This window comes from Haliotis rufescens, unplaced genomic scaffold (assembly GCF_023055435.1).
Source record: "Haliotis rufescens isolate VD_foot unplaced genomic scaffold, xgHalRufe1.0.p SCAF_13, whole genome shotgun sequence".
NCBI lineage: Eukaryota > Metazoa > Mollusca > Gastropoda > Lepetellida > Haliotidae > Haliotis > Haliotis rufescens.
This window is the reverse complement of record NW_025963813.1, coordinates 28,636,536-28,649,039: the sequence shown is the minus strand read 5'-3', so window position 1 is coordinate 28,649,039 and position 12,504 is coordinate 28,636,536. Positions and strand designations below refer to the sequence as shown.

Here is a 12,504-nt window from a genome sequence, read left to right as displayed (position 1 = left end):
TGTGTGTGTGTGTGTGTGTGTGGGGGGGGGGGGGGGGGGGGGGGGGGGTGTGGATGGGTGGGTTATTATTTCGTAGAAGACCGAGCACATAATTTCGTAAATATATTCTCCAAAATATTCATGATTCCTCCCTAACGTTTCTGTTCAGTGTATGAATGAAGAATGTAAATCTGTTTGATTTCAGTTCGATCATTTGTTTCGAAGAGTTTCTTTTTTAATTCGTCACATTTAACTCATCGACTGTTACATGTAGGATAATATTGCATTATTTCCCCAAGGAGATTCGGAGGCAAGCAATAAACCTTACCTCGATGCCGTGAACACCATCCTCTACCTCCAACATATGATTTCGAACTAAACACACGAATCATCCAGGAGCACACAGACATTAGTTCGTCAGTGAATCTACATTACATTGCTGAAGTATTATTTAGCATAGTAACATATTATGTAATAATGGCCCCTTGAGGATTCCGGTTAGAATAATTATTGGTCCCCAACAACCCATGCTGGTCGTAATTAAGAGGCTACTAAATGGACCGGTTTGCTGACTGTTGATTACGTAGTCATTTTACCCCGATGTTGGGATCGTTGCTCACAATATCAATCACAGGATTGTCTGATCCAGACTCGATTATTTACAGGTCGCCGACGTATATAGCTATCATACATTGCTAAGTGTGTCATTAAACAACACACACGCGGAGAGCGGACGGACGGTGGTTCGATTCCAAAAGACTATGAAAGATTATCCGGCCTGGCGCTGGGCATTATGTTTGTTGTTTAACGCCGCACTCAGCAACATGCCAGCTGTCTGTAAATAATCGAGTCTGCACCAGACAATCCAGTGACTGACATCATGAGCATCGACCCACGTAATTGGGATACGATGACATGCATCAACAAATCAGCGAGCCTGACAACCCGATCCCTTTAGTCGCCTCTTACGACAAGCATAGTCACTTTTTACGGCAAGCATGGGTATTCTACCCCGGATCTCCACGGGTGCTCGGCATTGAGGGGATAAAACAAGGAATAGTCGGCTTTAGTCAGTATACTGTGGTTGAGTGTATTCATGTTAAACTGCGGCATGGTATCTCAGTGGGCTAGCACTACAAAATCAGCATTAGTCCGGACTAGTACAAGCACATTATTATAATATGTGGAAGGAGATGCTTTCATTGGAACCATAGTTACTATTATTACCATCGAACCTCCGTATTTGTGTTAATAACGCGCTAATCACAGGTCAACTATTCAAACTGGTAGTTGGTACAATATTATTTAAGGAAAGGGAAAATGTACATTGTCTAGAAATTCAATCCGTGATGAAATTTGGTGGAATGTCCAAATTTGTCGGATGTTAGAAATCAGTTGCTACTTTTAATTGTTGTTGGTTGTTGGTTTGTTGTTTAACGCCGCACTCAGCAATATTCCAGCTATATGACGGGGGTCTGTAAATAATCGAGTCTGGACCAGACATTCCAGTGATTGACATCATGGGCATCGATCCACGCAATCGGAATCGATGACAGGCATCAACCAAGTCAGCGAGCCTGACCACCCATCCCGTTAGTCGCCTCTTACGACAAGCATAGTCGCCTTTTACGGCAAGCATGGGTTGATGCTACTTTTGATACTCTACCATTTTTATTAGAGTCATTTAATTTCAAGCCCACACTAGTTAAACTGGAAAACTATGACAAAAAGGTATGCGTATGCTCAATTAGAAATATTTTACTCGTACCGTTCACTGTATTCACAGGAGGAAGTGTGATTAATGAGATTTTAAATCCCCTTCTTCGGAATATATGGGAGACAACTCTGTCAGTTAACGACCACCCTGTTTAACACAGCCCAGTCTCGCTGTTCCACACATAGCCCGATGTCCAGATAAATGAACACAGGCAACCGACCATCAAGTGATCAACTGCTGTGTTATATAACGTATGAAGAATTCCACGCCTCCTGTTATCAACTGATTTTGAAAAGGCTTTTCACACAGTCTCAAAACAATTTTTTGAACAAGTATAAGAAAAAAACCGGATTTGGAAAAAAACTATTAAACAGATGAATGTTTTTACTGATAATACATCAGCATCTGTGGTCGTTCATCCTTTTTTATGTTAGAAAGGGGATGTAGACAAGGAGACCCTGTATCTTGTATTCCTATTTGTAGTCAAAATACTAAGAATAATGATCAGGGATAATTCTAACATAAAGGGGGGGCACGGGTGGCCCAGTCGTCTAAGGCGCCGCGATTCGCTGTGCAGAGTTGCGTCCCTTGGGCACGCCAGAAACCTATGATTGTGGGTTCGAATCCCGGTTCGCCCCAATTATGTTTCTAGGTTTGTCAGCACCATACCCGTGCTCATGGGTTTCACCGAAGTGGTAAACGTCTGAGACCTGCATCACTTCGGGCTTTCCTCCCACATTAAGCTGACACGCCGCGATATAACTGGAATATTGTTAAAAGCGGCGTTAAACCAAACTCACTCACTCACACATAAAGGACATTACAGTGTTATGGACTAACAGTTTCCACTAGTCCTTATAATGATAACATAAAGCAAAACCCTTAAAAAGGGCAAATTTCTACTAGTCTTTATGATACCTTTACCACTGGGCAGTTTGGCAAGGACTATAGGACTAGTGCCAATTTCTAACGCTGCATTACACTAAATAACCTAGAACATAAAGGGGACAATATGCTGACCATACTCAACTCTTTCCAGATGGATCTCAAAATTGTCTAAATGCTGCCATAGAAACATTAATAACTTCTAAAAAAATGTCTGGCCTTTTAAAATGAATGTAGAGAGGATTAAAGCAATCTGTATAGGTGCAATGTCGAGAAATAATATAACTTTAGTTAATGATTTAAAATTAGACATGCACAAAAAAAAGATTTTAAAATCTTAGGTATTAAACTGAACCATTCTTTAAAAGAAGATGGGTGATCAATACAAAGAAATGATTAAATATAATATACAGAATACGTGCCAACTGGCGTAGAAGAAATTTAACACCAATAGGGAAAATCACAGTTATAAAAAATTTGGCTGTCTCTACTCTAGTACATATTTTCTCTGCACTACCTAACCTGCCAAGAACATTTATTCATGAAATCAAGTTTTTGTAAATTTATTTGGAATGACAAAAAGGATAAGATAACAAGAAAAGTCATGATTCTGGCATATAGTGATGGTGGTCTTAGAATGATTGACATTGAATCTTTTAAAGAATACAGGTAGCAATAACATCATTCACATAAGACACATATTCTTAATTAGCTCTAATATGGTTGACTGCTTATCTCGTATGGACAATCCTTATGACTGCATGGGGCATATTTTATAGAAACATGAGTTTGATAATGATGATATACATCATGATGGAGAACAAATCATGGTTCAACCACTCTGGTTAAATCATCCTTTTGAATGCTTATACATTATGAAGCATAACATTCATCATGGAGTCCACTTAAGAGATGTTTCTTACAAAAATGGTAGTACAAACTTTGAAGATTTTAAGAGCAGATACAAAATAAAAGGAACAAGTTTGGACTATCAAAAGCTAAAGCTTGGAAAATTGTCATTACAAACACAGGGTTAGAAACTAACAGTTTTTGTCCACTAGTCCTTATAATGATAACATATAGCAAAACCCTTAAAAAGGACAAATTTCTACTAGTCCTTATGATACCTTTACCATTGGGCACTTTGGCAAGGACTATAGGACTAGTGCCAATTTCTAACGCTGCAAACAGATAATTAAATTTAAGTCAACTTAGCATCTACAATTCTTTTTTGACATTCTGTCAGATAAAAAGCTAGGGATCCAAGATTTTTTATGACAAAATAATCAAGAGTGACAGAAACATTATAGTATTAGAATACTGGAATGGTATTTTCCACTTTCCTATTAATTTGAAAGATGTTTTTTCATACTAAATCTACAGAAAATGTACTAAGGACTGTAAGCTACTGGATTTTCAATATAGATTTATTTACTGAACAATCTACACAAAGATAGAATTACTCGTGGTGAACTTAGTTGATGATATTTGTACATTCTGTAAATGCTGTAGAGATCTAGAGAAAATTTATCCCGTATTTATTATGAATGTGAAACGTGACGTCAAGGACTTGTGGTCACAGGTTGAAATATTTATCAAAAGTAATCTACGTAGGCCTATATAACTAGGCTCAATCTCAGTAAAATCATATAATATTCAAACATGATCATATGTGGTGACAACCGGTATCACAGTACTATATACAAGGATACTATAACCCCGGTATATATATTTAAGGCCCTGTCATCCTGCAATCAACAACACATCCAGAGCAGTGGTGATCCAGCAAATGCTGTCTGCCGGCCGCAAGGAATTCTGGGTAGGAGAGTGTACAACCGTTCTAGGGACCGGTCGTTTAAGACAGATGTAAGCAGTGATCCAATAGCACGGATTTCTTCTTGTTTGTTCCACGAGGAATAATTCTCTTCCGTAAATATAGACATCTTTTCCGAGATTAAAATTATGTTTTTCTTAATCTTCACTCAAACCCTTTACACTTGAATGTCAAATCTAAAGATATATAAACTGACCGGTCCCTCAATTACGGCTGTCTCCCCGCTTGGAACATTTACAAGCCTGAAAAACAAACAAGCGATCTTATTCAACTATACTTCCACCTTTACAGTTTCTCATATTACACCAAAATTACATGAAACACATATGAAAACCAACTTTCCATTTATTTATTTCAGCCCCTAGTGGGCAATAAGTAGACTAAGAAATTAATTACAACCTATCTCAGCGGTCGTCGTGGCCGAGTGGTTAAGGCGATAGACTAGAAATCTATTGGGATCTTCCCGCGCAGGTTCGAATCCTGCCGACGACGCATTCTTTTACAACTGTTTTCCGCTAACCACATGCAGACTTGCGACATCGTGGTCCACGTACGTGGGGAATATGAGACCTTGTCCATTTTAGGTGCTAGAAAGATACCCAAGCTATACACAGAGTGGCACGTATCACCTACCTCGAGAATGCCATGCCAGCAACCTCGTTTTACACGGGTACGTAACCCCTTCAGTGCCTGTGGCTGTCTTTCCGGGAGCAAACCCAACATTTACCAAAAAACTAGGCTACAACATTAGGTGTGCATGGATAGGAGATATTGCAAAAGAATATGGAGGGCGACTACAGTCACACTCTTGACCACATGTTCCCCTTGGTTTCCACAAAGTCTGAGATCAAGACAATCGGGAATCCACTCAGTGTGTTTTATTGAAAGTTACTTGCATGTGGAGAATTGAGTTGGCATATTCAAGGCGCATGTTTCCCACTCAAAGCAGCAGTCGTCGTGGCCGAGTGGTTAAGGCGATAGACTAGAAATCTATTGGGATCTTCCCGCGCAGGTTCGAATCCTGCCGACGACGCATTCTTTTACAACTGTTTTCCGCTAACCACATGCAGACTTGCGACATCGTGGTCCACGTACGTGGGGAATATGAGACCTTGTCCATTTTAGGTGCTAGAAAGATACCCAAGCTATACACAGAGTGGCACGTATCACCTACCTCGAGAATGCCATGCCAGCAACCTCGTTTTACACGGGTACGTAACCCCTTCAGTGCCTGTGGCTGTCTTTCCGGGAGCAAACCCAACATTTACCACAAAACTAGGCTACAACATTAGGTGTGCATGGATAGGAGATATTGCAAAAGAATATGGAGGGCGACTACAGTCACACTCTTGACCACATGTTCCCCTTGGTTTCCACAAAGTCTGAGATCAAGACAATCGGGAATCCACTCAGTGTGTTTTATTGAAAGTTACTTGCATGTGGAGAATTGAGTTGGCATATTCAAGGCGCATGTTTCCCACTCAAAGCAGCAGTCGTCGTGGCCGAGTGGTTAAGGCGATAGACTAGAAATCTATTGGGATCTTCCCGCGCAGGTTCGAATCCTGCCGACGCCGCATTCTTTTACAACTGTTTTCCGCTAACCACATGCAGACTTGCGACATCGTGGTCCACGTACGTGGGGAATATGAGACCTTGTCCATTTTAGGTGCTAGAAAGATACCCAAGCTATACACAGAGTGGCACGTATCACCTACCTCGAGAATGCCATGCCAGCAACCTCGTTTTACACGGGTACGTAACCCCTTCAGTGCCTGTGGCTGTCTTTCCGGGAGCACACCCAACATTTACCAAAAAACTAGGCTACAACATTAGGTGTGCATGGATAGGAGATATTGCAAAAGAATATGGAGGGCGACTACAGTCACACTCTTGACCACATGTTCCCCTTGGTTTCCACAAAGTCTGAGATCAAGACAATCGGGAATCCACTCAGTGTGTTTTATTGAAAGTTACTTGCATGTGGAGAATTGAGTTGGCATATTCAAGGCGCATGTTTCCCACTCAAAGCAGCAGTCGTCGTGGCCGAGTGGTTAAGGCGATAGACTAGAAATCTATTGGGATCTTCCCGCGCAGGTTCGAATCCTGCCGACGACGCATTCTTTTACAACTGTTTTCCGCTAACCACATGCAGACTTGCGACATCGTGGTCCACGTACGTGGGGAATATGAGACCTTGTCCATTTTAGGTGCTAGAAAGATACCCAAGCTATACACAGAGTGGCACGTATCACCTACCTCGAGAATGCCATGCCAGCAACCTCGTTTTACACGGGTACGTAACCCCTTCAGTGCCTGTGGCTGTCTTTCCGGGAGCAAACCCAACATTTACCACAAAACTAGGCTACAACATTAGGTGTGCATGGATAGGAGATATTGCAAAAGAATATGGAGGGCGACTACAGTCACACTCTTGACCACATGTTCCCCTTGGTTTCCACAAAGTCTGAGATCAAGACAATCGGGAATCCACTCAGTGTGTTTTATTGAAAGTTACTTGCATGTGGAGAATTGAGTTGGCATATTCAAGGCGCATGTTTCCCACTCAAAGCAGCAGTCGTCGTGGCCGAGTGGTTAAGGCGATAGACTAGAAATCTATTGGGATCTTCCCGCGCAGGTTCGAATCCTGCCGACGACGCATTCTTTTACAACTGTTTTCCGCTAACCACATGCAGACTTGCGACATCATGGTCCACGTACGTGGGGAATATGAGACCTTGTCCATTTTAGGTGCTAGAAAGATACCCAAGCTATACACAGAGTGGCACGTATCACCTACCTCGAGAATGCCATGCCAGCAACCTCGTTTTACACGGGTACGTAACCCCTTCAGTGCCTGTGGCTGTCTTTCCGGGAGCACACCCAACATTTACCAAAAAACTAGGCTACAACATTAGGTGTGCATGGATAGGAGATATTGCAAAAGAATATGGAGGGCGACTACAGTCACACTCTTGACCACATGTTCCCCTTGGTTTCCACAAAGTCTGAGATCAAGACAATCGGGAATCCACTCAGTGTGTTTTATTGAAAGTTACTTGCATGTGGAGAATTGAGTTGGCATATTCAAGGCGCATGTTTCCCACTCAAAGCAGCAGTCGTCGTGGCCGAGTGGTTAAGGCGATAGACTAGAAATCTATTGGGATCTTCCCGCGCAGGTTCGAATCCTGCCGACGACGCATTCTTTTACAACTGTTTTCCGCTAACCACATGCAGACTTGCGACATCATGGTCCACGTACGTGGGGAATATGAGACCTTGTCCATTTTAGGTGCTAGAAAGATACCCAAGCTATACACAGAGTGGCACGTATCACCTACCTCGAGAATGCCATGCCAGCAACCTCGTTTTACACGGGTACGTAACCCCTTCAGTGCCTGTGGCTGTCTTTCCGGGAGCAAACCCAACATTTACCACAAAACTAGGCTACAACATTAGGTGTGCATGGATAGGAGATATTGCAAAAGAATATGGAGGGCGACTACAGTCACACTCTTGACCACATGTTCCCCTTGGTTTCCACAAAGTCTGAGATCAAGACAATCGGGAATCCACTCAGTGTGTTTTATTGAAAGTTACTTGCATGTGGAGAATTGTGTTGGCATATTCAAGGCGCATGTTTCCCACTCAAAGCAGCAGTCGTCGTGGCCGAGTGGTTAAGGCGATAGACTAGAAATCTATTGGGATCTTCCCGCGCAGGTTCGAATCCTGCCGACGACGCATTCTTTTACAACTGTTTTCCGCTAACCACATGCAGACTTGCGACATCATGGTCCACGTACGTGGGGAATATGAGACCTTGTCCATTTTAGGTGCTAGAAAGATACCCAAGCTATACACAGAGTGGCACGTATCACCTACCTCGAGAATGCCATGCCAGCAACCTCGTTTTACACGGGTACGTAACCCCTTCAGTGCCTGTGGCTGTCTTTCCGGGAGCAAACCCAACATTTACCAAAAAACTAGGCTACAACATTAGGTGTGCATGGATAGGAGATATTGCAAAAGAATATGGAGGGCGACTACAGTCACACTCTTGACCACATGTTCCCCTTGGTTTCCACAAAGTCTGAGATCAAGACAATCGGGAATCCACTCAGTGTGTTTTATTGAAAGTTACTTGCATGTGGAGAATTGAGTTGGCATATTCAAGGCGCATGTTTCCCACTCAAAGCAGCAGTCGTCGTGGCCGAGTGGTTAAGGCGATAGACTAGAAATCTATTGGGATCTTCCCGCGCAGGTTCGAATCCTGCCGACGACGCATTCTTTTACAACTGTTTTCCGCTAACCACATGCAGACTTGCGACATCATGGTCCACGTACGTGGGGAATATGAGACCTTGTCCATTTTAGGTGCTAGAAAGATACCCAAGCTATACACAGAGTGGCACGTATCACCTACCTCGAGAATGCCATGCCAGCAACCTCGTTTTACACGGGTACGTAACCCCTTCAGTGCCTGTGGCTGTCTTTCCGGGAGCACACCCAACATTTACCAAAAAACTAGGCTACAACATTAGGTGTGCATGGATAGGAGATATTGCAAAAGAATATGGAGGGCGACTACAGTCACACTCTTGACCACATGTTCCCCTTGGTTTCCACAAAGTCTGAGATCAAGACAATCGGGAATCCACTCAGTGTGTTTTATTGAAAGTTACTTGCATGTGGAGAATTGAGTTGGCATATTCAAGGCGCATGTTTCCCACTCAAAGCAGCAGTCGTCGTGGCCGAGTGGTTAAGGCGATAGACTAGAAATCTATTGGGATCTTCCCGCGCAGGTTCGAATCCTGCCGACGACGCATTCTTTTACAACTGTTTTCCGCTAACCACATGCAGACTTGCGACATCATGGTCCACGTACGTGGGGAATATGAGACCTTGTCCATTTTAGGTGCTAGAAAGATACCCAAGCTATACACAGAGTGGCACGTATCACCTACCTCGAGAATGCCATGCCAGCAACCTCGTTTTACACGGGTACGTAACCCCTTCAGTGCCTGTGGCTGTCTTTCCGGGAGCAAACCCAACATTTACCAAAAAACTAGGCTACAACATTAGGTGTGCATGGATAGGAGATATTGCAAAAGAATATGGAGGGCGACTACAGTCACACTCTTGACCACATGTTCCCCTTGGTTTCCACAAAGTCTGAGATCAAGACAATCGGGAATCCACTCAGTGTGTTTTATTGAAAGTTACTTGCATGTGGAGAATTGAGTTGGCATATTCAAGGCGCATGTTTCCCACTCAAAGCAGCAGTCGTCGTGGCCGAGTGGTTAAGGCGATAGACTAGAAATCTATTGGGATCTTCCCGCGCAGGTTCGAATCCTGCCGACGACGCATTCTTTTACAACTGTTTTCCGCTAACCACATGCAGACTTGCGACATCATGGTCCACGTACGTGGGGAATATGAGACCTTGTCCATTTTAGGTGCTAGAAAGATACCCAAGCTATACACAGAGTGGCACGTATCACCTACCTCGAGAATGCCATGCCAGCAACCTCGTTTTACACGGGTACGTAACCCCTTCAGTGCCTGTGGCTGTCTTTCCGGGAGCACACCCAACATTTACCAAAAAACTAGGCTACAACATTAGGTGTGCATGGATAGGAGATATTGCAAAAGAATATGGAGGGCGACTACAGTCACACTCTTGACCACATGTTCCCCTTGGTTTCCACAAAGTCTGAGATCAAGACAATCGGGAATCCACTCAGTGTGTTTTATTGAAAGTTACTTGCATGTGGAGAATTGAGTTGGCATATTCAAGGCGCATGTTTCCCACTCAAAGCAGCAGTCGTCGTGGCCGAGTGGTTAAGGCGATAGACTAGAAATCTATTGGGATCTTCCCGCGCAGGTTCGAATCCTGCCGACGACGCATTCTTTTACAACTGTTTTCCGCTAACCACATGCAGACTTGCGACATCATGGTCCACGTACGTGGGGAATATGAGACCTTGTCCATTTTAGGTGCTAGAAAGATACCCAAGCTATACACAGTGTGGCACGTATCACCTACCTCGAGAATGCCATGCCAGCAACCTCGTTTTACACGGGTACGTAACCCCTTCAGTGCCTGTGGCTGTCTTTCCGGGAGCAAACCCAACATTTACCAAAAAACTAGGCTACAACATTAGGTGTGCATGGATAGGAGATATTGCAAAAGAATATGGAGGGCGACTACAGTCACACTCTTGACCACATGTTCCCCTTGGTTTCCACAAAGTCTGAGATCAAGACAATCGGGAATCCACTCAGTGTGTTTTATTGAAAGTTACTTGCATGTGGAGAATTGAGTTGGCATATTCAAGGCGCATGTTTCCCACTCATAGCAGCAGTCGTCGTGGCCGAGTGGTTAAGGCGATAGACTAGAAATCTATTGGGATCTTCCCGCGCAGGTTCGAATCCTGCCGACGACGCATTCTTTTACAACTGTTTTCCGCTAACCACATGCAGACTTGCGACATCGTGGTCCACGTACGTGGGGAATATGAGACCTTGTCCATTTTAGGTGCTAGAAAGATACCCAAGCTATACACAGAGTGGCACGTATCACCTACCTCGAGAATGCCATGCCAGCAACCTCGTTTTACACGGGTACGTAACCCCTTCAGTGCCTGTGGCTGTCTTTCCGGGAGCAAACCCAACATTTACCACAAAACTAGGCTACAACATTAGGTGTGCATGGATAGGAGATATTGCAAAAGAATATGGAGGGCGACTACAGTCACACTCTTGACCACATGTTCCCCTTGGTTTCCACAAAGTCTGAGATCAAGACAATCGGGAATCCACTCAGTGTGTTTTATTGAAAGTTACTTGCATGTGGAGAATTGAGTTGGCATATTCAAGGCGCATGTTTCCCACTCAAAGCAGCAGTCGTCGTGGCCGAGTGGTTAAGGCGATAGACTAGAAATCTATTGGGATCTTCCCGCGCAGGTTCGAATCCTGCCGACGACGCATTCTTTTACAACTGTTTTCCGCTAACCACATGCAGACTTGCGACATCATGGTCCACGTACGTGGGGAATATGAGACCTTGTCCATTTTAGGTGCTAGAAAGATACCCAAGCTATACACAGAGTGGCACGTATCACCTACCTCGAGAATGCCATGCCAGCAACCTCGTTTTACACGGGTACGTAACCCCTTCAGTGCCTGTGGCTGTCTTTCCGGGAGCACACCCAACATTTACCAAAAAACTAGGCTACAACATTAGGTGTGCATGGATAGGAGATATTGCAAAAGAATATGGAGGGCGACTACAGTCACACTCTTGACCACATGTTCCCCTTGGTTTCCACAAAGTCTGAGATCAAGACAATCGGGAATCCACTCAGTGTGTTTTATTGAAAGTTACTTGCATGTGGAGAATTGAGTTGGCATATTCAAGGCGCATGTTTCCCACTCAAAGCAGCAGTCGTCGTGGCCGAGTGGTTAAGGCGATAGACTAGAAATCTATTGGGATCTTCCCGCGCAGGTTCGAATCCTGCCGACGACGCATTCTTTTACAACTGTTTTCCGCTAACCACATGCAGACTTGCGACATCATGGTCCACGTACGTGGGGAATATGAGACCTTGTCCATTTTAGGTGCTAGAAAGATACCCAAGCTATACACAGAGTGGCACGTATCACCTACCTCGAGAATGCCATGCCAGCAACCTCGTTTTACACGGGTACGTAACCCCTTCAGTGCCTGTGGCTGTCTTTCCGGGAGCAAACCCAACATTTACCAAAAAACTAGGCTACAACATTAGGTGTGCATGGATAGGAGATATTGCAAAAGAATATGGAGGGCGACTACAGTCACACTCTTGACCACATGTTCCCCTTGGTTTCCACAAAGTCTGAGATCAAGACAATCGGGAATCCACTCAGTGTGTTTTATTGAAAGTTACTTGCATGTGGAGAATTGAGTTGGCATATTCAAGGCGCATGTTTCCCACTCAAAGCAGCAGTCGTCGTGGCCGAGTGGTTAAGGCGATAGACTAGAAATCTATTGGGATCTTCCCGCGCAGGTTCGAATCCTGCCGACGACGCATTCTTTTACAACTGTTTTCCG

General features: G+C 44.0%; 15 non-coding genes across 15 annotated transcripts; all 15 read left to right on the top strand.

Annotated features, from left to right (window-relative positions):
* The first annotated feature begins 4,825 nt into the window (after positions 1–4,825).
* Trnas-aga lies at positions 4,826–4,907 on the top strand. Its single transcript has one exon. It is a non-coding gene; the product is annotated as a tRNA-Ser (tRNA).
* Positions 4,908–5,366: 459 nt separating this feature from the next.
* Positions 5,367–5,448, top strand: Trnas-aga. The gene has a single exon. It is a non-coding gene; the product is annotated as a tRNA-Ser (tRNA).
* A 459-nt stretch (positions 5,449–5,907) lies between these two features.
* Positions 5,908–5,989, top strand: Trnas-aga. Its single transcript has one exon. It is a non-coding gene; the product is annotated as a tRNA-Ser (tRNA).
* Positions 5,990–6,448: 459 nt separating this feature from the next.
* Positions 6,449–6,530, top strand: Trnas-aga. Its single transcript has one exon. It is a non-coding gene; the product is annotated as a tRNA-Ser (tRNA).
* Positions 6,531–6,989: 459 nt separating this feature from the next.
* Trnas-aga lies at positions 6,990–7,071 on the top strand. Its single transcript has one exon. It is a non-coding gene; the product is annotated as a tRNA-Ser (tRNA).
* Positions 7,072–7,530: 459 nt separating this feature from the next.
* Positions 7,531–7,612, top strand: Trnas-aga. Its single transcript has one exon. It is a non-coding gene; the product is annotated as a tRNA-Ser (tRNA).
* A 459-nt stretch (positions 7,613–8,071) lies between these two features.
* Trnas-aga lies at positions 8,072–8,153 on the top strand. The gene has a single exon. It is a non-coding gene; the product is annotated as a tRNA-Ser (tRNA).
* Positions 8,154–8,612: 459 nt separating this feature from the next.
* Positions 8,613–8,694, top strand: Trnas-aga. The gene has a single exon. It is a non-coding gene; the product is annotated as a tRNA-Ser (tRNA).
* A 459-nt stretch (positions 8,695–9,153) lies between these two features.
* Trnas-aga lies at positions 9,154–9,235 on the top strand. Its single transcript has one exon. It is a non-coding gene; the product is annotated as a tRNA-Ser (tRNA).
* Positions 9,236–9,694: 459 nt separating this feature from the next.
* On the top strand, positions 9,695–9,776 carry Trnas-aga. Its single transcript has one exon. It is a non-coding gene; the product is annotated as a tRNA-Ser (tRNA).
* A 459-nt stretch (positions 9,777–10,235) lies between these two features.
* Positions 10,236–10,317, top strand: Trnas-aga. Its single transcript has one exon. It is a non-coding gene; the product is annotated as a tRNA-Ser (tRNA).
* A 459-nt stretch (positions 10,318–10,776) lies between these two features.
* Positions 10,777–10,858, top strand: Trnas-aga. Its single transcript has one exon. It is a non-coding gene; the product is annotated as a tRNA-Ser (tRNA).
* Positions 10,859–11,317: 459 nt separating this feature from the next.
* Positions 11,318–11,399, top strand: Trnas-aga. Its single transcript has one exon. It is a non-coding gene; the product is annotated as a tRNA-Ser (tRNA).
* Positions 11,400–11,858: 459 nt separating this feature from the next.
* Positions 11,859–11,940, top strand: Trnas-aga. Its single transcript has one exon. It is a non-coding gene; the product is annotated as a tRNA-Ser (tRNA).
* Positions 11,941–12,399: 459 nt separating this feature from the next.
* On the top strand, positions 12,400–12,481 carry Trnas-aga. The gene has a single exon. It is a non-coding gene; the product is annotated as a tRNA-Ser (tRNA).
* Positions 12,482–12,504: the final 23 nt, after the last annotated feature.